The sequence below is a fragment of the Jaculus jaculus genome, chromosome 16 (genome assembly GCF_020740685.1).
Source record: "Jaculus jaculus isolate mJacJac1 chromosome 16, mJacJac1.mat.Y.cur, whole genome shotgun sequence".
Taxonomy (NCBI): Eukaryota; Metazoa; Chordata; class Mammalia; order Rodentia; family Dipodidae; genus Jaculus; species Jaculus jaculus.
In genome coordinates, this window is record NC_059117.1 from 41,022,878 (window position 1) to 41,050,247 (window position 27,370).

The window sequence follows — 27,370 nt, forward strand, 5'->3', positions numbered from 1 at the left end:
CTGTTGAGGTTAGGTTATGCCCATGTATCTTTATAGCTTTTCTCTCTTACAAGTTGTGGAAGAAGCCCACGTGGGAGAAGCCCATGGCAGGTTTCCCTTTTTCCTCTTCCTACCTCTCTGCTCTGTGTCCAGAGGGGTGGGCCCAGCCTAGGAGGGGACTATAGTCATGGCCTGACAGAATGCCTCTTTGACTCTTCCCCAAGTGATGGTCCAATCTAAGGCTCATGGTCCGTGTTCATGCTTGTAGCCTAAATACCTTCTGACGTGTCTATTCACAGCACATTTGTTCTGGGCTAACCCAGTTGGCACAGGGATGGATGATTATAAGTAATGCCAAGTGCTCAAGGGATGGGGCCAGTCTCTGTCATATATTAACCTAGGTTTTTGTTGTCTGGATATGGAAAATCAGGGTAATGTTCTGTCTCATGCATGAAAGAGTACATCCCTAATGAGTTCAAATTGTAATCTCAAAAGATGGTTACCTAACATAAAGGAAATTGACTCATGGTAATCATGGGTAGAACCCGTGGGTCTGTTCTTGAAGGGGTGAGTGGAAGGGACATGATGTCCCAGGTGAAATAAGGAGGGGCTCCTCTGCCATGAAATTGATAAATTTTTCATTACCACTTCTTGGGATGCTCCTCTGTGGGGCCAGAGAGAAGGATATCACTTCCACTTTGGAGGGCCTGAAATTGAGTATAGGACAAATAACAGTGACTGCCATTAGATAGTAAACCCTCTTTAGTTCAACTTTCATAACCTTTTTACATCAACTGTCATTCTTTTTAAAAAATACTTATTACATAGGTTATAGACATTTCACCTCCCCTGATCCCCATTTCCCTGAGGGCCCTCCCCAGTAGGGTTATTGGTGTTCACTGTGGCATAATTAGGACCTCTGTCAGTCTCTGAGCGGGGAGGTGGGGGGGGGAGGGGCATGCCTCAGGATATTTCTACCCACCCTGTGGCTCTTACAATTTTCCTACCTCCTCTTCTACAACAGTCCCTAAGCCTTGGCAGATCTGTTACCAGTTTGTTTCAGTGTTGAGTTCTCTGTAGCCTCTGAATTTCTGCTATGATGTGTTTCTGCTCAGCACAGTGTTTGTTGTTATTTTCTTGGAGGTGGTTGTCAGGTTACTATTGGTAGCAATACTCATGTTGCTGACTCCTCTGAAGTGTCTCCTGGACCCAGGTAAATGTGGTAGAGGTAGCAGGCACATCTTGTGGTGAACAGTCAGCTATCTTTTGTTTATTTATTTTTTTGTTGTTATATTGATGGATCTTAGATCTCCCCAGTATTCTCTGTCACCTATAAAATAAAATGGGTTCTTCAACCAAGAGTGGAAGAAACTTCAATTAAAGGAGATATGCCTAGAAGTTTGACGGACTTTTAAAAAAGATTATTACTATTACTTATTTATGAGAGAGAGAGAGAGGGAGAGAGGGAGGGAAAGAAAGAAAAAGACACACACACGCACACACACACACACACACACACACACACAGAGAGAGAGAGAGAGAGAGAGAGAGAAGGAGTGAATGGGTGTGCCAGGGCCTCTAGCCACTGCAAACCAACTTTAGATGCATGCATCACCTTGTGCATCTGGCTTATGAGGGTCCTCAAGAACTGAACCAAGGTCTTTGGCTTTGCAGGGAAGTGCCTTAAACACTAAACCATCTCTCCAGCCTGAGAGACATTTTGATGTGGATACTCACTCTACTTGTCCAGAGAGCAATGGGAGCTTCCTGGCTACAGAGTTCTGACTTAATTCCCACTACCAAGTATGAGTTCTCTCCCACTGAGCAGGCCTCATGTCCACGTGGAGGGCAGTTGGTTACCCAGCAAGGCTATGTGCCACTATTGCACATATGTGCACTTTTTTTCTGGCTGGTTGATTGCATAGCTTACAGTGTCTCTTGCTTATTCATATTGTTAGTGACCATTATCACCTAGTAACTCCAATAGCACTTTCTAGCACCATGAGCATTTTCTAGGAGAGGACTAGATTTCCTCTTGGTTCCCACATGGTCTCTTGGTGTCCTGGGATAGCAACCTGTGGTGTCTTCAGCAATAAGGTCTTAGCTTTGGTGCTGGCCTGCATTGTTTCAGGAACCTCACAAATCTCTCTGGTCAACTTCTCACTGTGGGGGGTAACCCAGATCTGGCACTGACATTAACAAGCCATAGCCAATGGTTTTAGGATTAAGCTTTCTTCACCTTCTACTGGGTACTTCTGTCTGGTCCGTCCACTTCCCTTATATCTTGTATACTAAGTATATCTTGTATATTGGTATATAAGAGGATATTGTACTGTTTTAGTCTTTAGTTTTATGTAGCTCCCCTCCCAACTTCCCTTCTTGTCGGGAATTGCTAAACACGGGTTGGGACTGTAAGAAAGCTAGCCTGGGCTGTTGGACATGGCCGGGGACCTGTGAGGGTTGCAGTGGGCCTTATCGTGGGGAACCCACTTTGGCACCAGAGCTGGCCCTCCCTTCTCGTGAGGTCATAGTGTACCTCATCTTCGCCCAGAAGAAATGGGACCAGTGGGCCCTCCCTTATCCCAAAGCACCTGAGCATTCCATAGTCTAAGGTTCTGCCTCTCCCCACAGTTTCTGACCTTGTGGGCAGCTGCCTAAGAGACCCTTACATGTTAGTAAACAGTCTCCCTGCTGCTGTAGCCACCCAATATGTGGCTGAATTCATATAGCTTTTCTCGCAGCTTCTGTTATGTCCCTTGCAGCTTCTCCCTCACAACCTCTGCCTTCCAACACTAGGCAATTAGATAGCAACCCATAAACCTATGTATCCAATTACCTTATAGTCTGCATGTACCTTCTCAACCTTTCCCAAGTGTTTATAAACCCACTCCCCGTTTTTTTTTTAATTTTTTTAAATTTATTTGAGAGCAACAGACACAGAGAGAAAGACAGATAGAGGGAGAGAGAGAGAGAATGGGTGCGCCAGGGCTTCCAGCCTCTGCAAACAAACTCGATACGCGTGCACCCTCTTGTGCATCTGGCTAACGTGGGACCTGGGGAACCGAGCCTCGAACCAGGGTCCTTAGGCTTCACAGGCAAGCGCTTAACCGCTAAGCCATCTCTCCAGCCCCCCCGCACTCCCCTTTTAAATAAAGGAGCCAAAGCACTACCTATCAGACTGCCTTCTGGGTAGTTCATTGCCTGTCTCCCTCACCCTGCTCCCTCCAAATCCTCCTGTGCCAGGGACGTCAGTGGCCAATGACCCTGGGGAATAGTGAGGACCCTCACCTTCTCTCCTTCCTCCAACCCCCCACAGCCCTTTCACCCCCTTTATTCTTTCCCTCTGCTAGTTTGTTTGGTACCCCTTCCCTTGTCCCTCCCTGTTTCCACTTTGTTTTTCTGGTCTCATTCTGGTTTTAAACCCATAATCCTAATTCTTAACCCTGTTCACAGTCTTCTTCAGGTGGTCCAGGTTAGGAGCCACATATGAAAAAGCATGTGGCATTTCTCTTTCTTAGTCTGTATGACCTCACTTAGAATAATGCTTTCCAAGTCCCCCCATTTTCCTGTGAATTTCATTATTTCATTTTTCCTTACTTCCAAGTAGAATTCCATGTGCATCTGTACATCTTCATTATCCATTCATTAGTTGATGGGCATCTGGGTTGATTCCAGTTATTAGCTATTATGATCAGAGTCACGATAAAATAGTTGAACAGGGCTGGAGAGATTGACTAGCAGTTAAGCGCTTGCCTGTGAAGCCTGAGGACCCCGGTTCGAGGCTCGATTCTCCAGGACTCACGTTAGCCAGATGCACAAGGGGGCGCACACGTCTGGAGTTCGGTTTGCAGTGGCTGGAGGCCCTAGTGCGCCCATTCTCTCTCTCTATCTGCCTCTTTCTCTCTCTCTCTCTCTCTGTCATTCTCAAATAAGTAAAAATAAACAACAAAAAAATAGTTGAACAAATATCTCTAAAGTGAAAAGTGGATTCTTTAGGGTAAATACCCAGGAATGGAATAGTTGGGTCATATAGTTGATCTATTTTCATCTTTTTCAGGAGTCTCCGTACTAATTTCCACAGTGGTTGCTCAAGTTTGCTCATTCTAACCTTTTATTTATAACTATTATTTTGAAACATAGAAATCACTTAGGTTGTATCTAAACATCTGATAGTTTAACCATAGGTAAACACTTTAATAGTCCTGTGTTATATCAATAAGCCCAAATTAAGCAGTCCATTAAGGATTTAAGCCAATACAATAAGCATTTAAACTCACCTAAATTTTTGACCTTTTAATTGAATCTGTAAGACAATTTAAAAAGCAGAGTTGATGGTTGGTATTTTGTTCAGCCCTAAGAACATCTATCTGTCATTGTAGCAAACACGAATTAGTATTTTTTATTTTAAAACTAAAAACATAGAAACCTGTTTCTTGTAATTTAACATCACTTTATATACACCTATGTACCTATGTATAGTTTTAGTGGCGTTTAACCCTCTTTTTGTGTAAATTGGACCAGACATAAACCTAATCCTGAAATAGAAGCTGGCAGCAATTAATTGATGTTTATTACTTAGCATTACTTTATTAATATGATAATAATAAAATAATTTTTATAATAATTATGTATATAATAACACATAATAATAAAATTTTGTCTCATCATTCTTGTTTCCCATGACTACTAAAATAGATGGCGCCCAGACAAGCTACCCAGCAATCTATGTCTGCTGTAGTCAGCTCTATCTTGCTGGGATGAAGAGCTAAACAGACAGTTTAGGGGAGGAACAAGTTTATTTTAGGTTTACAGATCCAGGGGAAGTTCCATCAATGGAAGAAGCTGCTTACTTCTGTACATGCAAGTAGAGAGAAAGAAAGAAGGGACCCAAGCAAACACCAGCAAGCAGGAACCCTGAGCTCAAAACTGCTCTCTCCACACCTTTGGAATTCAGATCCTGCCCCAATGACACCTCCTCCACCCCATAGCAGGAATCTGCCTTGTAGAGGCTGAAATTCAATTTTAACAAAACACCTGAGTCTGTGATAGAAGAAATTTGACAGAGAAACAGACCCAGATATCCTCCAAAACAGCTTCTATTGTGTAAGCCTTTACCAGGAAGACAGCATGACCTTGAATCGCCTCCCTGTCTATGCAGCTACACCCTGCTTGTATGTTATCTGGATAGTTCAGCCATAGACAAACTCCCCTGAACTTCTGTAATTTTACACTTATAGTCACAGAAGTTTAACCCACATTAGTATTAAGAGCTCAAGATAAAGTCAAACTGTCTATAAAAACTCTAAGCTGTCAGAGCTCAGTACTCAGATGTTGGAAGATACTCCCCTGAGTCCATGTCAACATGAATAAATTTTGTGATTCTTCACTCTCACTTGTTCTGGCTCTGTGTGACTCATTTTTTTTGTAACAAATCTATTGGGCCATATATTTACACTCGCACATTCAAGCTACTGCAGTGTCTAAATGGTATTATCATTGCTTGTAAATAAATACCCGCGATACAACCTGAGTTGACTCACTTTGACCCAGAAATGGTGAATAGAGCCCTTTAACATGGCTTAAAATTGAGAAAGTACAGAGGTTATCAGAACATGGGGGAGTCTTCCTTGACTCCCTAAGAACAAAAGACACAATGAATGAAGCTAGATTATTTCTTTTAAATGATAATCCCAGTAATGACCACTTAGCAGTATTCTCTTTCTTGGATATGACATTTCAGTGTAGCTTTACAGAAGCACCAGTACCTAATACATAAGTCTTGGTCTTGTTAAGACTCAGCTTTTCCAGATTTTAAAAGCCTGTTTATCATTATTTTCCTTGTTTCAGAGGCAGGTGGCCATCTAATCTCAAGAGGAAGTCTGGAAAGCTCATGAGTTAAATCTGCTTGGGGGCTGAGACCAGACATACCCACCCTTCTCAGAACCCAGCTTTCAATGAGTTTTAAACAGCACATGACATTTTATCAATATATGTATGTGGTTGGACAATGGAAAATTACAAAGTTACTAGGAAAGAAGGCCTGAGGCTCTTTGGCAACACCCTTCCTGCCCAAGGACGTGAGGTCAGCCAGTCTTGCTTGCTAAAGATAAGAACTGTGTGAACTTGGTTTTGTAATTTCTCCCTCGCCCACCCCTCCCCATCTCCTTGTGCCAATTGCAGCTGCTAACCACCACGCATCTGCTTCTGAAATGCCCACTTGCCTGCTTGCTTGGTTCTGCTTCTCACTGAAACTATAGATGGGAAAGGCACACAATGTTGGGGGCTGGAGACTTTCAGGAGCTAGCCCGACTCTGGACCACATGTGAATAGATCGCTTTTCTCCATCCGATTTGGTGTTGGGTTGATTTCTGGAGGGGCATCTCCCATGTCATTTACATTACAGTGATGTAGAAAAAGTGAGAGAAACAGAGTCAAAATCTCAATATACGAACCCTAATTACAAGTCTCAACCGCCGTGTGCGGCACTTTGATTTAGTTATAAAAGTGAGCCCCTAGAAACATCAGGGTCTTGTCCTCAGCTGGGGCTTATCACAAGTGGTATTGTATAGTAGATTCTTATAAATTAAAGTATTTCTTTCTGAAGGGAGGTGGGAGTCAACAGATCAAGAGGTCTAGAAGAGTCGAGACTCCCAAGGTTATAGGAATGATAAACAACTGTTGAATGGCCAATGTTACTAAAAATTGTAACATTCCCTGTTTGGGAGAGGAAGGAAGCTCAAGAAACTCAAGAAGTCAACAAGTTTGGAAAAATGTTGCAAGATCAATTTGTAAGAGAAAACAACTGCTTAGGGAGGGACTTTCTTGATTGAGCTGCCTGCAAATCCTGTGGACTTTCTGACCAGCTGAGCTGCCTGTAGGGTGTGCAGTGTGCTCCTGACACGCAGCCTCTGTGAGTCCTCAGCTATTCTACAGTGGGCTTTTTGGTGCTGCAGCTGCCTTTGAGTCACTAATGGTCTGTAAGCAGCCCCTCACCCTGAGGCTGAGGATGGGATGAGACTTCTCAGTGGTGTGGCTGCTTTTAGGTGTCCTGTAAGCAAGTCCTCACCCTGTTCTGTGCAATCATACCTTGGTCTGTCATCTGCCCTGTGTGGAGTGAGTAGACATGTGCCCATGGCACCCCAGGGAAAAAGTTTCCTGTAATGCGTGGCCCCATGGGCAGCCAAGAGTGCTGAGGTTGCACAGCATTTTCTGTATCTTAGAGAGAAAAAAAGGCCTGTACATTAAGGCATTTTCTAGATTGACTTAGCTTAGCCCAGTGGTATGGATACAGTTTAGGGTAACCTATTTATGATTACTCATTTATAAAGCAAAAGACATACTGGAATGTCTCCTAATTATTTTTTTTTTCTTTTCATTTTTTTTTTTTTTTTGTTTTTCGAGGTAGGGTCTCACTCTGGTCCAGGCTGACCTGGAATTAACTCTGTAGTCTCAGGATGGCTTTGAACTCACAGCAATCCTCCTACCTCTGCCTCCCGAGTGCTGGGATTAAAGGCGTGCGCCACCACGCCCGGCTTCTTTTCATTTTTTGAAGTAGGGTCTTGCTCTAGCCCATGCTGACCTAGAATTCACTATGTAGTCTGAGGGTGGCCTTGAACTCACCACAATCCTTCTACCCCTGCCTCTCAAGTGCTGGGATTAAAGGCATGAGCCACCACACCCAGCTCTCCCAATTGTTTTTATTCACTTCTTTAAAGCATCTTTGAGACACCCTTCTGTGAGCATCCACAAGATGTCAGACATTTTTGGGCCAGTCATTCTTACCTGAACCCTTTCATCAGCAGTGAGGGTGGCAGAATCTGCAGACTTAGCTGCTCGCTACCCTTTGTGACTGCATTAATGCCCATAATCTTCATACGTTCTTGTCATGTATTTGCCCAATTGACCTTAGTCTGCCTGTGCTAGATTCATGACTAATCCCTTTCAAAATTGTTCAATCCTCCACATTGGAGTTCTCTTGTATCTTTTGCGGGGGGATTGTGCTTAGGGCTCTAAAAAACATCTTAGCCACACATTAGAGGCTGTGTGTGTCAGCCTGTAAAGCAGGATTGGCAAAAAGCAAAACAAACAAACAAACAAACAAAACCACTGGAGCAAATATTGAGTCTTATATGTCAGGGAAGCAACTAGCATCTAATGAGGCAGAGAAGGTCTCAATACATCTGTGGGTTGAGCCTCTAATATTTCTAAAAATATTTTGACCCCATTATTGTTTAATCTAGATAGGATGCAAGTATGATAGCACTCATGTGAATTCCCCATTCAAATCTATCAGGCTGCCTGGATTAGGAAAGCTATACTGTCATTTACCACATGAAGCATAGAGAATGAAACTTTCTGCAAGTAAAAAATCCTATTCCATTTTTAAAGGAAGATCAGAAAATATCAGCCAGATGGCTGTCACTGTCCAGCGTGACTAACCATTGAGTGATCCTTCTCAGAGGATGGACACTATGACCTAGCAAATGAACCTGTTCCCTAACCATCCTTCAGTTGATAAACTGCTTGCACCACAAACATGAAGATCAGAATTCAGATCCCCTGTACTTATATAAATGCCAAGAGGGCGTGTCATCCATCTGTGATCCCAGTGTACAGCTAGCTGAGAGAGCTGGGGTTAGGAAGTCCTCAGGACAGGCTGGCTAGCTGGATAGCTGAACCCATGAGCACTAGGCTCCTACGAGAGACCCTTCCTCAGTAAAATAAGGAGAGTGGTTGAGTAAGGCACCTGATGCCCATCTGTGGCCTCCACTTGCAAGCCTGTGCACACATGTGTGTGCGTACACACAGTGCATACCCGAACACACATATGAGCACATATGCACGTGTGCATACCACATACACATGCAAAAACGTTTAAAAAATTTTTAGAATTCAACAATACAAAGTCTGACAATCTCATTGAATGGAGGGCAAAGGATGTAGAAATTTCTCCAATGAAGATGCACAAGTGGCCAAAAAGCACCTGAAAAAAAGATCACCCTTACTAGCTCTCAGGAGGATGCAAATCTAAACCACAGCAGAGCTGGACATAGTGGCGCACATATGCAGTTCAGCACTACCAGCGATGGAAGCAGGAGGATTGCTGTGAGTTCAAGGCTAGCCTGGTATGTATAGTGATTTCAAGTGAAGCCTGGACTATTTAGTGAGACCTGGTTTCAAAAGCACCAAACAAACTGAAGAACACAAAACAAAAAGCAACCAAAATAAAGTCAACAGTGAAATAGCATGCATACCCACAGGGATGGCTATAATTGGCTAAACAAAAACAAAATTAAAACTGGCAAGGATTTAGAAAAACGGTACTCTTCATGCATAGAAGGAGGTAATGTGAAATGGTACAGTGACTCTGGAAGACAGTTTGACAGTTTCCAAAGTGTGAAACAGTTACAATTGCCCAGTAGTTTCTTTCCTAGCAATTAAATTGAAAGATGAGAATGAAATAAGAGAAATATGAATGAAACTTATAAATATCTCCATATATATTCACAACAACATTATTCATAACAAAAAAGTATTAACAACCTAATTGTCCATCAATTTATGCATAGATTAACACGATGGAATGCATCTATACAATGAAATATTATTTGGCAATAAAAACATGCTGAGAGCAGTGGTACATGACTATAATCTTATTACTGTGGAGGCTGAGGAGGGAGGATTGTGAATTCCAGGCCAGCCTGGATAACAGACCTTTTCTCAACAACAAATAATTAAAAAGCACATAAAACAACAATAAAAGGGAATATACAATATTAATATATGCCACAACATGGATTAGCTAGGAAAAGATTATTCTTAGTTTAAAAAGATGCAAATTACCACTTATTCATGAATAAATGCTTCCAGTGAAATGTCCAGAAATGTCAACTCTATAAAAGATAGAAAGTGAATGGTTAAGAACTGGGGGGTGGCTAATGGGAGATGACTGCTTTATTGGTTACTCTTCTCATTTCTGTGACCAAATACCTGACAAGAAGCTACTTTAGGAAGGAAAGGGTTTTTGGCTTCCAGGTTCAGAGATACATTCAATCATGGCAGGTAAGGCATGGAGGCAGGAGCAGGAGGCCAGTTGGTCACATTTCATTGGCCATCAGACGGCAGAGAAAATGTAATAGGAAGTGAGGACTGGCGCTACAAAACCCTGATGCCCAGCCCCAGTGACCCCCATTTCCTCCAGCAGGGTTCCACGTGTTCCATAACCTTCCCAACAGAGCCACTGGCTGACAACCAAGTGTTCAAACATGGATGACATTTCTCATTCAAACCACAACTGCTAATGGATATGACATTTCTTTCTGGGTGAAGAAAATAGTGGTCATGGTTGGACAGCACTGTGGGTATTCAAGAGTCCACTGAATTATAGACTTAAAAATGGAAAAATGAAAGAGCAGTTGGAATACAAAAATAACTTCTTTCAGGAGAAACATGATTTCTTGTGCAGAATGGAAGCTATGAAGTATAGTAACCCAGCTCATCTTAGTTAGGGCTAGGGGAATATCTATCCATTTTATAATTTTAGTTGCACTAATTCGATCATAGACTATGGCAGAGAACCCTTCTCCAACACTCCCCACATCGTCAGGGTTCTGTATCATTCTAACAAAACTAAGATAACGCAGAAAGGAGCCCTAACACCCTTCCAGGAAATGGCCCAGAGCAGGCTTGCTTGCAACGTGTCATCTGCTAAGAGCCAGGAGCAGCAGTGTAAAAGCCTTTCTGCATGCTTTCCTCATGCCTCTAATGAAGATGCAATTTCCTACAGATAGAGCTCCCACTTTTCACCTGCTAAAATATACTTCCTTTGAACATACCTTGCTGTTAAGTACATTAGATTTAACACTGTCCTCTTTAAGGTTTATTTAAAATAGAAAATGTTGAAAACAGTGCCAGCCACTGTTCTAGACATTGGGGATTGAACTGGAAGCAAAAAGACCCAAATTTCCTTAAAAACCTTAGGTTTTTAATTTTTTTTGTTGTTTATTTTTATTTATTTGAGAGCGACAGAGAGAGGGAGAGAAAGAGGCAGAGAGCAAGAGAGAGAATGGGTGCGCCAGGGCTTCCAGCCACTGTAAACAAACTCCAGACGTGTGTGCCCCCTTGTGAATCTGGCTAAAGTGGGTCCTGGGGAGTCAAGCCTTGAACTGGTGTCCTTTGGCTTCAACAGGCAAGCACTTAACCGCTAAGCCATCTCTCCAGCCTGCACCTTAGGTTTTAATGGCTGAATTCCAACCCCCTTTGTGAGAGCTTTACATGTCTACATTACATTCTCGCCATATCTTTATGAGATGGCTGTTATGTTAGCCAACATTTTGTTACAGTGGCAAAATGCCCAAGGCAATCAACTTATAAGGAGAAAAAACTTATTTGAGCTCATAGTTTTGGTCCATGGTTGGTTAATCTGGTCTGTTCATTTCTGGCAAGGTAGTTCATCATGTGGGAGAATATGACAGAAGAAGCTGTTCACCTTATGTGGCCAAGAAGCAAAGAGAGATAAGAATGGCCAGGGTCCTAATACCCCTTCAACGTAATGCCCAAACGACATAACTTCCTTTCAAAGGCCCTCTTCCTAAAAGTTTCACCCACTTTGAAAAGCACCACAGGCTGTGAATGACACTTTTCATAAACACCCTATATGCAAACCATTGCAGGTACTATTATAATTCCCTTTACGAGTGAAAAAAAAAAGAAAAAGAAAAACCACTATAGCTCAAGGAAGCCTTGATTCATGTCTAAGCTCACACTGTAAGGGAGAGGCCAAGATTTGAACCCAAGCAGCTGATTCTAGGAGCTAAACATCTAATGAAATGCCCGAAAGGCTGAAGGAAATAAAAACCAATCCAAGACCTTTTAATTTTTGAGGAGCACATAAATATGTTCCAAAAATAAATGACTATTATTAAGTAATTTGGAATAAATGAATAAATAAAACCACCCCTTTACTCTAGGAAGAATGAAGTACTGCTGCAATGCTAAGGGCATTAGGATCTGAAAACACTAAGCAACTTGTGCACTAAGCCATTGTTTATTTACATGCTCTCTGTACTGCAGGCCCTTGAGGGCTATTTGGTATATAGTAGAAATACCCAAAGTGCTGATTGAATGAGTGATGAGTAGAAAAGAAGGTTTCTAAGCAAACAATAGCCAAGACATAAGTGGCAGGATAATAGAGAAGAAATGGAAGAAAGAGGTGCAACATCTGGAGAATGAAAATTCTGTGGGGACTGTAATGTAGCCAAACATAGTATAGTGCAAACATTAAGCTTGTGTTTATCAAGCTACTGGCTTTGGAGCTCAGCTGTGGCACAGGTAGCTCTGCAATCTTGGGAAGTTACTTAACTTCCCGGGACCTCGGTTTGTTTTGTCCATGAAATTGAGTTAAAATAGAGTTGCTGTAATTACTTGAATGTGTCCATAATAATAGACTGCTCAGGGCTGGAGAGATGGCCTGGCAGTTAAGGTGTTTGCCTGCAAAGTCTAAGGACCCATGTTTGACTCTCCAGATCTCATATAAGCCAGACACATAAGGTGAGGTAAATGCAAGGTTGCACATGTCCACTAGGAGTCATAAGTATCTGAAGTTCAGTTACAGTGGCTGAGGCCCTGGTGCACCAATTCTCACTCCCTCTCTCCGTTTCTAAAAAAATAAAATAAAATAAAGAATAGACTGCTCAGAACAGTGGTCAGCACATGGCACACATACACACACAAATGCCTTAAAATAAAGAAGATCTGAAAAATGAAAAACACATCTGAGTAAAAACAGAAATCCAGAGAGAAAGGGGAACGTAGCATCCACTTCTATGCTGAGATCACTTGGTGGTTATAGCTACTTTGAACTTTTATTGGAAAGGGTGAGGGAAAGAAATCAAAACCCACCATGTGGAGGATACAACAAGAGATACTCACAACAGGAAGTTCCAGGAAAAACCAACACCGATCCAACTTTAGAAGAATACAAAGAAATCCTTCATGCTATAGCTGAATCCCCCATCCAGGAACTTAATTGTTTTGTTGTTGTCGGTGGTGGTGGATATTTTAGGTAGGGCCTTGATCTAGCCCAGACTGAACTGAAATTCACTATTTAGTCTCAGGCTGGCCTTAAACTCAGAAATACTCCTACCTCTGCCTCCCCAGTGCTGGGATGTTCATCTCAGCATTGTGGAATTATCTAGTACAGGCTCTGACTTGGGCAACAAGAACAATCCTTAAGCGATTTTTGGTGTTCTGGGTTGAGTTATTTTTCTCCATATACAGGTTAAAGTCTTAACCCTGAGTATCTCAGAATGTGGTTGTGTTTGGAGGAGGCCATTAAAGAGGTATAAAGGTTCAATGAGGTTAGTAGGATAGGTAATATTCCAATGTGACCATCATTTTACCAGTAGAGGAAATTAGACCAGAGCTGTACACAGAGAAAAACCATGTGAAGATGAAGGGAGAAGGAAGCCATATACAAATCAGAGGAAGAAGCTGCAGGAGAAATCAGTCCTGCCAGTACCTTGACCTCTAGCTTCCAGAACGGTGAGAAAATAAACTTCTGTTGTTTAATCCACCCAGGCTGTCGTACTTTGTTATGGAAGCCTCAGAAAACTAAAACAGCTAGGGATGGATCAGGAATTATTCATTGTATCTAACTGTAAACTGACAAAACTGTTTTGTGATAAGGAACCTGGTGAGTGGAAACTTGCCTGTCTATGTTCTATTTATGTTAATATATGTCTTAAGGAGTCCACAGAATCATTTTATTTTGAGATAAATGGAAAAAAATGAGACTTTTAGAATTATGATTGCTTTTTTAATGAAAGCAATATAGTTTAAATGACACAAGTCACATTAGTAACTAGCCTGTTTTCAGTGATCGGATGTTGGACAGGGGTATTCTGCTTCTTTGTGAGCTATGTGCTTCCATCAAGGAAAGTGGAATCCAGATTGGCCCCTGGTCCCTGGTACAAGTATACATCCACATTCGGTATGGACGCTGCTCTGTGATTGGTCATTACACCTTACAATGAGATTGGGATTGCATTAAGCATGATTGCCTCTCTGTGATCAGTCATTATTCCTTACAGCAGGATGCATGGTTGGCCTATTTGGTTCTGAAGTTGGTATCAAGGGTGCATACTGGGACTATCTACAGGACTCCTATTTATTTGTGTAGAAAAGCAGCTTACAGTTTGCAAACTGTTGGTATATGTTTGCTGAGATAGGAAAATTATTTCCCTTTGCCTGATAAAAATTTCCATTTTCCCTTTGTTGTGTAGATTGCTTATAAAATATTTTACATTTTTGAAGATGATTTTTTAAAAAATACCTACTAATTTGCAAAATATGAATGTCAGGGCCTCCTTGTGCTGCAAATGAACTTCAGATGCAAGTGTCATTTTATGCATCTGGCTTTACATGAGTTCTGGGGAACTGAATCTGGGCCAATATGCTTTTCAAGCAAGAGTCTTTAACCACTGAGCAATCTCAAGCCCTTGAGGATGATTTTTATTTTATTTTATTTTATTTTATTTTATTTTATTTTATTTTATTCTTTTGGCTTTTCGAGGTAGGGTCTCACTCTGGCCCAGGTTCACCTGGAATTCACTAGGAGTCTCAGGGTGTCCTTGAACTCACAGTGATCCTCCTATCTCTGCCTCCCAAGTGCTGAGATTAAAGGCATGCGCCACCATGCCCGGCTAATGAGGATGATTTTTTTTTTTTTTGAGGCAAGCCCAACAGACTGACCTTTTCTATGAGAGAGAGAGAGAGGAGAGAGAGAGATAGAGATAGAGATAGAGATAGATAGCAAGAGAGAGAGAGAGAGAGAGAGAGAGAGAGAGAGAGAGAGAGAGAGAGAAAGAGAAAGAGACAGTTGGAGTGCCAGGGCCTCCAGCCACTGCAATCGAACTCCATATGTGTGTGCTACCTTGTGCACATGTGCAACCTTGCACACTTATGTCACTTTGTGTGTCTGGCTTATGTGGAACATGGAGAGTCAAACCTGGGTCCTTAGGCTTCATAGGCAAGTGCCTTAACTGCTAAGCCATCTCTCTATCCCCTAAATGAAGAGATTTTAAAAACCATTGTCAGGCTGGAGAGATGGCTTAGCAGTTAAGGTATTTGCCTATGAAGCCTAAGGACCCAGGTTCAGTTTCTCAGTACTCATGTGAAGCCAGATGCACAAGATGGTGTATGTATCTGGAGTTCATTTGCTATGTCTAGAGGCCCTGGCACACCCATTATCCCCCTCCCCACTCTCTGTCGCTTTCCCTGTCTCACAAATAAATAAATGTATAAAATATTTTCAAAAACATTTCATTTACTATTTTTTGTCGCAAAAGGAACTTATTTATGGTTAGTGTGAGAAAAAAGCTCCTTACTTGGTTTGTTTCCCTTTTGTATTTGAACTTAAAAGGTTCCTGAGTAATATGCTATTGGCATATGCTTTTGATATCCATTAAAATAACTAAGGACCCAGGTGAAAACAATTTCTTGGTAAATCACATATATTTACATGTCTGGTTGCTTTGTCCACACTTCTCTGGAGCCATCACTGTTCTGAAAATATGGGATTATGCAAACTTAAATATGGAAGGCATTTAAATAGGACAACTTTTAAATATTAGACTCCTTAGTTTCTGGTCTTTATTAAAAAATAGAAGGTGCTGGTGAGATAGCTTAGCAGGTAAGGGACTTGCCTGCAAAGTCTAAGGACACAAGTTCAACTAATCAGAACCCACGTAAGCCAGACGCACAAGGGCATGCATGTATCTGGAGGTTTATTGCAGTGGCTAGAGGTCTTGATGTACCAATTCTTTCTTTCTTTCTCTTTTTCATAAAAAAAAAAAAGAAAAACTAAGACTGAGGAGAGTGCTCGCTCAGTGGTTAAAGACACTTGCTTGAAAAGTCTGACAACCTGAGTTGGATTCCCTAGTACCTATGTAAAGCCAGATTTACAAAGTGGCACATGCATTTGTATCTTGCAGGAGGTCTAGTGCTTTCTCTCTCTCTCTCTCAAGTAAATTTAACTAGTTAGGTATGATGGGGCATGCCTGTAATCTCCAGCACTTAAGAGGCTGAGATAGGAGGATCATAATTTTGAGACCAGCCAGGTTCTATATTATGATTCCCTAACTGAAAATTAATAAACAAACCACATGAGAGCTGATGCCATATAACTTGAGGTTTCTTTCAAACTTCCTACCTTTTTTTTTTTAGTTTACAATGTACACCTGTATTGGAAACTTATCAAAGTATTACAAATTATACCAATAATTTTTTTACTTTTTTATTTGTTTTGGTTTTTCCCGGGATGACCTGTCAATTGATGAGAGTGAGGTGTTAAAGTCACCCACCACCACTGTGTTTGGTGTTATCTGTGACTGTAGTTCTAATAGTGTTTGTTTGATGAATTTGGGAGCCCCCATGTTAGGTGCATATATGTTTAGGATTGTAATGTCCTCCTGTTAGAGTGTGCCCTTAATCAATATAAAGTGAATGTCCTTATCTTTCTTGACTAATATTGGACTAAAGTCTACCTTGTCAGATATTAGGCTAGCAGCCCCTGCTTGTTTACTAGGCCCATTTGCTTGAAACACCATTTTCCAACCTTTTACCCAAAGATAATGTCTATCTTTTGTAGAAAGGTGAGTTTCTTGGAGACAACAAATTGTAGGATCCTGCTTTTTAATCCAGTCTGCAAACCTATGTCTTTTCGTCGGGGTATTGAGGCCATTGATATTAAGAGATATTATTGAAAGGTGTGTATTTATGTTTGCCTTTTTGTGTGTGTGTGTGGTTCGGCTCTACCTTTGCTCTCTTGTGTTAACTAGTATTTGACTATTGCTTGTTTTTTCTAGGTTCCTTATATGTGTGCTTTTCCTTTTCTTCAGCATGGAGGATTCTTTCAAGTATTTTCTGGAGAGCTGGTTTTGTCTTCAAATACTCCTTTAACCTGCTTTTGTCATGGAATGTCCTTATTTCTCCGTCTATTTGAATGGATAGCTTTGCAGGATAAAGTAACCTTGGTTGACAGTTGTTGTCTTTCAGAACTTGGAATACTTCACTCCAAGCCCTTCTGGCTTTTAAAGTTTGTGTTGAATAATCTGCTGTAATCCTAATGGGCTTGCCTTTGTAGGTAACTTGATTTTTCTAACTACTTTCAATAATTTTTCTTTGGATTGTGTGTTTGGTAATTTGATTATAATATGGCGAGGAGAGGTTCTTTCCAGGTTTTGTCTGGCTGGGGTTCTAAAGGTTTCCTGTATCTGCATTGGCACCTCTTTCCCAATTTGGGGGAAGTTTTCTTCTTTGATTTTGTTGAAGATGCCTACTATGCCTTTGGAGTGAGATTCTTCTCCTTCTACTATGCCCTGAATTCTTCTGTTTGATCTTTTCATAGTGTCCCGAATATCTTGAAATTCCCATTCATACTTTTCCGTTAGCTTGTCTTTCTCTTTGTTGGACTGTATTAGATCTGCCACCTGGCCTTCTAGCTTAGATATTCTGTCCTCTCCATCATCCATTCTACTGGTGAGATTTTCTACATAATTTTTTATTTCATTAACTGTGTTCTTCATTGCTAGTAATTCTGACTGGTTTTTCTTTATTATTTCTATTTCCTTATTTATGTCTTATATTGCCATCTTTATTACATTAAATTGGTGTCCTGCATCTTCTTTGATTCCTTTGATTTCCTCTTTGACTCCTGTGGTGGTTTGATTCAGGTGTCCCCCATAAACTTAGGTGTTCTGAATGCTAGGTTCCCAGCTGATGGATATTTGAGAATTAATGCATCCTGGAGGGAGTGTATTGTTGGGGCCGGCTTATGGATATTAAAGCCAGTTTCCCCTTGCCAGTGTTTGGCACACCCTCCTGTTGCTGTAGTCCACCTTCTGTTGGCCAGGGGGTGATGTCCACCCTCTGCTCATGCCATCGTTTTCCCCTGCCATCGTGGAGCTTCCCCTCGAGCCTGTAAGCCAAAATAAATCTCTTTTTTCCCAGAAGCTGCTCTTGGTTGGGTGATTTCTAACAGCAATGCGACCCAGACTGCAACAGTAAAGTGGTACCGAGGAGTGGGATTGCTGCTAGACACCTGACTGTGTGGCTCTGGCCTTTTGGAGCTGATTTTCAAGAGGAATGTGGGAGGATTTGAAACTTTGGCCTAAGAGATGCTTTGCAGTGCTGTAAGTACAGCTTGATGGTCTATCCTGGTCAGAGCTGAAAGACCTGAAGGCAGTAAGAACTATGGACTGTGAGGTTTGGCTTATGAGGGTGAGAAAGAGCTTTGCTTGGACTGGGCTAGCAGTTTGTGTGAGAAGCTTGCTCTTATGCCCATGTCCTGAGAAGTTGTGCAGGGTTGCTTTGAGTAGAAATCAACTGGTGTGAGCAGTGGGAGATGGCACAGAAAGAAAAATCTTTGGGTGAACTGCTGCCCGTTCAGCTGCAACTGAGAGATTACAACCTTTGAGACTGGGCTAGCTGACCTGCGCTGGGGCAACAAGAAAAATGTAGACTCTTTTGAAGGGGCCTGAGTGCTCAAGGAGTGTCCTGTTCTTCAAAGTCTGCTTTATTCCCCCCTGGATTAACAAATTGGCACCCTACTTGGTATCGTGGAGTATAAGAAATGCTGGAAAGTGGGTCATTGAGTTTGCAACACGGTCTTGTGTTTTGGAAATGGCCATGGGCAGTGTGAAGCAGGTTTGCTGGTTGCCTGCATAGAGACCCCATGGGGCCATGAGGATGAACCGTGGCTTGCAGTAGAGACCCAGTGGAGATGCCGGGACCATGAGATGGCTGCCGAGGAGCTGCCGGCCCTGATGAAGTTTTCCAGGACCGTGAGTAGCCTAGCTGGAGGGGCGGAATTGGAATGCCAGAGACTTGTTGCTGGTTAGAATTATCGTACTTGAAGATTTGTCACTGGCTAGAGTTGCTGGACTTGAAGCTACAGAGTTTGATGTTTTCCCTGGTTGTTTTAAATCTTGTATTGGTTGAATGTTTCTTTGCTATGCCCAATGCCATCTATTGCAGTGTGAGTATTTATTCTGTGCCATTCTGGGTTTTTTTTGAGGTTATATTTTGGTATTATGGCTCAGTTAAAAGATCTTGAACTATGGGGATGTATGAACATCATTGGAATTGATAAAAAAACTATGGGGACTTTTAAAGTCAGACTGAATGCATTGTATTTTACATCATGTATGGACATCAGTTTATGGGGGCCAGGGGTGGAATGTGGTGGTTTGATTCAGGTGTCCCCCATAAACTTAGGTGTTCTGAATGCTAGGTTCCCAGCTGATGGATATTTGGGAATTAATGCCTCCTGGAGGGAGTGTATTGTTGGGGGCCGGCTTATGGATATTAAAGCCAGTTTCCCCTTGCCAGTGTTTGGCACACCCTCCTGTTGCTGTAGTCCACCTTCTGTTGGCCAGGGGGTGATGTCCACCCTCTGCTCATGCCATCGTTTTGCCCTGCCATCGTGGAGCTTCCCCTCGAGCCTGTAAGCCAAAATAAATCTCTTTTTTCCCAGAAGCTGCTCTTGGTTGGGTGATTTCTAACAGCAATGCGACCCAGACTGCAACAACTCCTTTGATTTGTTCTTTGACTTCTTTGAACATATTTTTAATCATTCTTTTGAAATCTTTCCCAGGCATTTCCTCTAACTTGTTTTCACTGGAGGTCATTTCTGATGCATTAATACTTTTAGGTGAATTTATATTGTCTTGCTTTTTAGTGTTTCTTGTGTTATATTCTTGTGTATATATTTTTGCATCTTGGATTAAGTTAATGCTTGGATTTTGTAGCTAGCTGGGTATTCTTAGCTGTATCTATTGATCTGATGTTATATATCTTCAGGGTAGGAGCTTAAGGTGTTAGGTGTGGCTCTTAAGACTCTCAGAGTATATACAAAGGTATTTCTAAGGGTTGAGTTTGTCTGCTATGGGAGTATTCAAGTAGGCTGAGTGGAATAAAATACAAGTAGATTCTAAAATTTAACTAAACACTGTACACATTCATGAAAAACAGCACCAAGTATTTATGTAAGAGTAGGTATTATAACAACCAGATCCTCTATCAACAACGAGGTTAAGATTTCTGATATGTTGAGGGATCCAAGTCAGCTTGTGACCAAGTGAAACCCTTCCCTGGTGCAATCCCAGTTACCTTTTTGGATTTTGAATTTTGGTCTTAGTCAAGTTGCTGGCTGTGTCATTGGGCCACTGTTCTGATTTATGAAGCTGGGCATGGCTTTTCCTGTAGGGCAAACCGAGCCTGGCAACTGTGGCCCTGCAGATTGGCACCCCTGCTGCTGCTGGATCTGCTGCTGCTGCTGGATCCACCGCTGCTGCTGGATCCGCCACTGCTGCTGCTGGAACCACTGCTGCTGCTGCTGAAGCTGCTGCTGCTGGATCTGCTGCTGGTGCCGCTGAAGCTGCCACTGCTGGATCCACTGTTGCCAGTGCTGGAGCAGCTGATGTTGCTGCCGGACTCTGCTCCTGCTTGGATCCTGCTGTCAGCTTAAGTTGGCGTGGCTGGGTCCTGGGACCGCTGCTGTGTTCACTTGAGCTGGGCACAGGCGGTGGGGGAGGGGAGGGACCCGATGCTGCTCTAGTTCTCTTGCTGTTCCACCTGTTCTTCTACCTTGTGATCTGCTCCTCCGTTGTTCACTGCTGCTCTCCCTTCATATTTCTAGAGTTTGTAGAGAGCTCCAGTGTGATTGGAAGCTCTCCTCACCTGGCTTTTCCTGTGGCTCAAGCTGAGCCTGGTGGCTTTCTGGTGCACCACTGCCGCTGCGGTCGGCAGACCTGCCAGGGTCGCTTTTGCCGGTCTGTGCGGGCTCTGGATGCTCTGGATCTCTTCTACTTCTCCACTGCCGTTTTAATTTCCTATACACCTCACTTTTTAGTAAAAGTGTGTATTTTGATGAGGTTTTTGTTTTTGGTGTTTTTATCCCCTAGGCTGCTTTGGCGTGGTGCCTACGCCGCCATCTTAACCAGAAGTCTGTTTTGTTTTTTCGAAGTAGGGTTTCACCCTCGCCTAGGCTGACCTGGAATTAATTGTGAGTTTCAGGATGGCCTTGAACTCATGGCAATACCCCTACCTCTGCTTCCCAAGTGCTGGGATTAAAGGCGTGCACAACCATGCCTGGCTATTTTTTACTTTTTGAAACAATTTCAAAATTACAGGAAAATGGCAAGAACAGATCAAAGAATTCTTTTCATCACTCAATGATCCCATTCAAGTTTCACCAATTGTCCTAACAATGCCCTTCCTAATAAGATGATTCAGTATGCTGCCTTACCTTATCATAATCTTCAAACTCTTTCTGTGCAGTGACTCTACAGTCCCTCCCTGGCTTTTATGACTATAACATTAAAATCTACTTATTTGTTTGTGTATGCATGTTTGTATTGTGTGTGATATGAGTAGAGCCCAGAGGATAACCTCAAGGTGGGTGCATTGGGATCACAGCCACATGTGCTACTTTGTGTGTCTTTCCATTGGTGCTGGGGAAGATTGAATTCAGGTTGTCGTGCTTTGCCAGGAAGCACCTTTAACCACTGAGATATTTCCTCAACCCTCAGTTATAACATTAAAAAAATATTTATTTATGAGAGAGAGAGAGAGAAAATGGGTGCCCCCGGGCCTCCTGCCACTGCAAATGAACTCTAGACCCATGTGCCACTTTGCTGAGCCATCTCCCCAACTATAATATTTTTAAGATGATGGGAAAGTTATTTTATAGAATGTTTCTTGATTTAAGGGCTATGCTGTTTCCTCATAGGTCAGGTTTTGTGTGTACCGTTTTCAGGAGTATCTACAGCAATGCTAAGTGTCTGGCAGCCCAGGAGCCGACTCTTCAGACGTGTATTCCATGCTACGCGTGAATAGGGTGGGTTCTGCCAGGTTGCTTCACTAGAAAGTTTTTCTTTTCTTTATAATGACTATGTCTTTTATGGAAAAATACTTTGCGGCTACGTCAATATTCCATTTGTCTTTTAAATTTTGCCTGAAAACTTTGGCATGCACTAATGTTTCTTGCACTAATTATTACTATTATTATTATCACATGGTGGTTTTCTATTTCTATTATTTCTTCTATATTCAACAGCTAGGATACTACCACCAGGAAGAACTTTCTTGTCATTTCCGTCTGTTTGCTCAGATCTGCATGGTCTTAGTGATATTTTATTCAGGGGGTTATAAATTCCTTTCACATTTATCTTTTTTCTTCCTTTTTACTGACAACTTCCATAATTATAGACAATAAACCATGGTAATTCTCTCCCTTTCACTTTTCCCTTTGGAACTCCTGTCTCCATCATACCCCCTCCCCCTCTAAATTAGTCTCTCTTTTATTTTGATGTGATCATCTTTTCCTTGTATTATGATGATCTTGTGTAAGTAGTGCCAGGTACTGTGAGGTCATGGATGTCCAGACCATTTTGTGTCTCGAAGAGTGAATTTTAAGGAGTTCTACCCTTCCTTTGTCTCTTGCATTTTTTATGCCACCTCTTCTGCAATGGACCTTAAGCCTTGGAAGGTATGAAAGAGATGTTTCAGTGCTGAACATTCCTCTGTTACTTCTTCTCAACACCATGATGCCTTCTGAGTCATCCCAAGGTCATTGACATCTGAAAAGAGAAAGCTCTCTAGTAAAAAAGTGAGAGTAGCATTAATATATGGGTATGAACATTAAGAGAAGTGCTTACTGGGCAGTTAGGTGAGCATAGTGTATACATTTAGGCAGACACCAGCAGACATTACACCCCTAGGGCTCATGACTTCTCCTGTTGTAGGTTTTTAGTATCAGGGATGTATTCCCTCCCAAGGAGCAAGCCTCTAGTCCATTAGAGAGAGATAGCTTTTCTCCATAACAGACATGCCACTATTGCACCCTTTGGCTCATTTGGCCTGGCTGCCAAATTTAAGGATTGCAATGTCTACTGTTGTTTATCTCCAATGGTTATTTTTCTCTCTCCCATGGAACTGTATGCAGTGTAGCTTTTTTCAGCTTTCTGTCAGCTGGTCTCTGAGAAGGAGGTTTTCAGCTCAGCTCTAGCCAGATTTCTCAGTGACCTTGAAGCCTAAGTATCACATTTATCTTAATGCTCAAGTAATCCCAGTTTTTCTACATGGTTCAAACTAGTTTTCATGTCTTTTTGACATGCCTCATCATATTTGAATACCTTATGACATCCAAAGATTAATTTGTTTTCCAATTTATATGCAAAAAAAAAAAAAAGAAAGCAAAAAGTAGATTATACTGTTTCTACCACAGCCTGGCAATCATTACTTTCTAAGGCCTCTTCTCCTTGGGAAATGGCTCTTTAGACATCTGTCCCCTTGGCATGCTGACCGCTCTTGGTCTACCACAGCTTCCAAGGCCTCCTGGTGCATAGAGCTGTAACAAAACGCAAGAGCATCAACAGAGAGTTCAGAACCATACCTCTTGTTCAGCTCAAACACAGCCATTTCCCCTTTCATATTTAAAATTCTTTTGTCAGACAGCAAGAAACCTGGCTCCATAATCCTGTATATATTTGGTTATTTTCTTACATCCCCCTGTGTACAAGAAATCCTTTAATCCACTGGGCCACCATCCAGGCAGTGTTCTTCTGGCTGTTGTTGCTTATGTATCCCTAATGAGTTTTAATATTGATGTATTTATTTGTGTATGGTGTGTGTGGGGGTCATGCATGTGAAAGTCATGGAATAACCTCAGAGTGTGGGTCATTATCTTCCACCTTGTTTAAGACAGGGTTTCTGTTGCTGTGAAGGCCAGGCGAGCTTGCTCTGTAAACTTCAGGATTCTCCTGATTGCTTCCCACTGCTGTATGTGCGTTGGAAGGTAGCCATGAGTGCCTTTTGTGCATTTGGCTTTACATGAGTGCTGGGGATTCAAATTCTCTGGTGCAAGGTTTGTGGTACAAATGCCTTTATCCATGGAACCATCTCTCTCCCTGTTCCTAATGAGTTTTTAAATGAGCAACTAAATGGGGAGGGATGGAAAGAAGGAAAATGAAAGGAGAGAATATTAATAGTAATATTGATCATGGATAAGTATATTAAGTTCAAAGTGTATGGATCAGGGAAAGAACAAAAACAGTATATAGAGATATACTGGGTTGAGCAGGGAGTTATTTTGTGAAGCTAGGCAATATTTTAGTAATAAAGACCCTCAAATCTTAGCAAAAGTGTAAAGCAGTAAGTCTCAAACATAGCCACAATTTAGAATCAGTGGGAAAGCATTGCAAACAGAGCTTTCTGAATGGTCTGCACTCACAGAGATGCTGCTTGGTTGGCCTGGGTGGGCCCAGGGCACAGCAAAGATTAGACTCCCTGCTTCCAGTACTCTTACTGTGTGTTCCCACTTGTCCTTCAGCCTGCATGACACCTCCCCAAGGAAACTTCCCACGCTCCCAAATCCAGGAGATGTACTATGTGTGTGCGTGTGCCTGCACACACATACATGCATGTATGCATGCATGTGCATTGGTGTCATGGTGCATATAGGGAGGTCTCTCTCTCTCTTCTCCCTCCATCCATTGCCCTTTCCCCTTACTGTTATTGTTGCTTGCCTCTAAGTTTATGAATTTTGGGGAAATTCTCCTGCATTTGCCTTCTATCTCTGTGTACTGGGATTACAAAAGCCCAGCATGGAGTCTGGGGATCACAGGGATCTAACTCAGGTACTCAGGCAAGGGCTTTATCCACTGAGCTGTCTTCCTAAGCCCTGGCGAGGTGCTGTTACAACCCCTTGTACTCTCTCCATCCTACCCCTTATGACATTGTACTACATTTTCCTGGATGCTTTGCTATATATAGATGTAAGCTTAACAAGGGTAGGAACAGGGCTTCATTTTTTGAATAACCAGCCCCTGGCACAGAGCTCAGCTAATATGTTGACTGCATTATTTAATTAGTGCACAGTACTGGATTTAGTGTTTCATATTGGTTCCTGTTCTAGTAAGGCTTGGGAACACAGACCTAGGGCAAGGAAAATGTTTGTTCATAACCTTTGTGAATAACTGATATGGATCTAATGGCATGAGCATGGGTAAAACAATGTCAAACATTTGATACATGTTGAAACTTATTTACTCATTTGAGGGGCTGGACACAATGAGAACTATTCTTAAAATAATCACACATGACTAATCTATTGCTTAAGCATATTGTACTTGTGGGCCTTTAGATAATTAAGAAAGGAATAAGCATATGACCTGTAGGGAGAAAAATTTAAACTTTCCTATCCTTCAGGCTTTACATGATTGCCTGACAACCTTCCTTGCAATGGAGTTTAGTAGAGACAAAAAGAAGGTAGGCTTTGAATTCAGAAGTCTCCATATCAAATTGCTGAGTCATAATATCCAATCTGAGAATCTTAGGCCTAATTCCTATTTTTAAAACTTTTCATTAACAACTTCTATAAGGATAGACAATAAGCCATCCCGTCACTCCTATTCTTCCCCTCCAAATCCCCACTCCACTGAATCCCTTCGTCTTTCCAATTAGTTTCTCTTTTATTTTGATGCCATCATTTTTTCCTCCTTTTAGGAAGGTCTTGAGTAGGTAGGTCAGCACTGTGAGGTCATGAACATCGACCTGTTTTGTGTCTGGAAGATTGCATTGTAAGCAGTCCTACCCTTCTTTTGGCTCTTACATTATTTCTACTACCTCTTCCACCGTGAGCCTTGGAGGGTGCAAGAGAGATGTCGCATTTAGTGCTCAACACTCCACTGTCACATCTTCTCAGCACTATGTTGAGTTTTATCTATTTATATATCTATTTGTTGGGAAAGGAAGAGAAAGAGAGAGAGAGAGAGAGAGAGAGAGAGGCAGAGAGAATGGATGTGCCAGGGCTTCTAGCCACTGCAAATAAACTCCAGATGCGCATCTGACTTATGAGGGTCCTGGGGAGTCAAGCCTGGGTCCTTAGGCTTTGCAGGCAAGTGTCTTAACTTATAAGCCATCTCTCTAGCTATATGGTGAGTTTTGAGTCACCTCTGTGGCCACCACCATCTGAAAAGAGATCCTTGAGTATATTCCTCTCTTCTTGTAGACATGAGCATGTCTGCCTTGCAAAGTTCCAAACACTCCAATGTGTTTAACCTATTAACAAATTTCCTTGACTGTGGGAATGTTTCTAAAAAGAAGAGTTATACCTATTAGTTAAAAACCTTCTATGCTCTGGAGTGGCTGTTGGGAAGCTCAGAATTACGTCAATTAAATATAGTCCCTGGCCCAGTTCACCCACTGAGTATTTGTTCTGGAACAGAGTCGCAATAAAGTGATGTTAATTTTTGCATAAAGCATTGTGCGGTTTCAGACTAAACAAATGGGCTTTTGTAAGTTTTATTAATATATAAAAACATGCCATAAATGAATAGCTCAGTGATTTTTGGCATCTTGAGAATTGCATTAACAATACCACAGTCAAACTTGGGGCTTTTTTCATTGCCTGAAGAAAGACTCTGTCCCCTTTCAGCTCTCATTTCCCACCTTTTCATCCTCTTACCTGCTTCACAAATAACCACTAAGCCATTTTCTGTCATTTGGATCTGTCTGTTTTAGAACTCTTGTGTGCATGGGCTTATACAATTGGTGGCCTTCTGTGGTGGTTTCTTCTACTTGGCAAGGCATTTCAAGGTCTCTTCATGTGTCAGTCCACCATCCCTTTAGCAACAGAAATTTGAAGATGCACAGATGGCCAGGAGATCAGAGTAAAGAAGGAAAGAAGGGCAGCATGGTGTGTCATCCTGGGGGGAACCACATGCTTTCCGTGCCTGGACTCCACACCAGGGAAGTGTCTGGACCTCACCTCCCTCCCAGGTAAGGGACCCTGCTGGTATAGCAGACATGCCTCTTGCTTTCTTTCTCCTATGTCTTCTCATGGTTTGTGTTCCAAATCTTTTTACATCCAACAAGTTGACCCCCTCTGCTAAATCTACTTCCTAAAGTTATTATTGGATTGATCCAGATGTTTGCTTTTGCTGTGTGGTATGCACAGCTTGCACTTGTTTCTTAGAATGGGCATCATGAGTCTGAGATGCTTGTTCATACTTGTTTCCTGCTTATTCTTCAGACTTTGGGAGGGAATTTCCAGGGGGAAATTGGTACTTCATTTAGCTCTTTTAAATATAAAAATAGGGCTGGAGAGATGGCTTAGCGGTTAAGCGCTTGCCTGTGAAGCCTAAGGACCCTGGTTCGAGGCTTGGTTCCCCAGGTCCCACGTTAGCCAGATGCACAAGGGGGCGCACGCATCTGGAGTTCATTTGCAGTGGCTGGAAGCCCTGGCGCGTCCATCCTCTCTCTCTCTCTCTATCTGTCTTTCTCCCTGTGTCTGTCACTCTCAAATAAATAATGAACAAAAATAAAAAAT

General features: G+C 42.0%; 1 long non-coding RNA gene across 4 annotated transcripts in view; it reads left to right on the forward strand.

Moving 5' to 3' along the window:
* Positions 1-27,370, forward strand: part of LOC123455321 — a 67,642-nt gene that overhangs the window by 25,575 nt on the left and 14,697 nt on the right. For 3 of the 4 annotated variants that reach the window (XR_006633835.1, XR_006633834.1, XR_006633837.1), the window contains one exon: positions 4,675-5,221. The exons of the other annotated variant lie outside the window; for it this stretch is intronic. This is a non-coding gene — a long non-coding RNA (uncharacterized LOC123455321). Of the gene's footprint in view, positions 1-4,674; positions 5,222-27,370 lie in introns of those variants that run through there. 4 annotated transcript variants of the gene reach the window in all.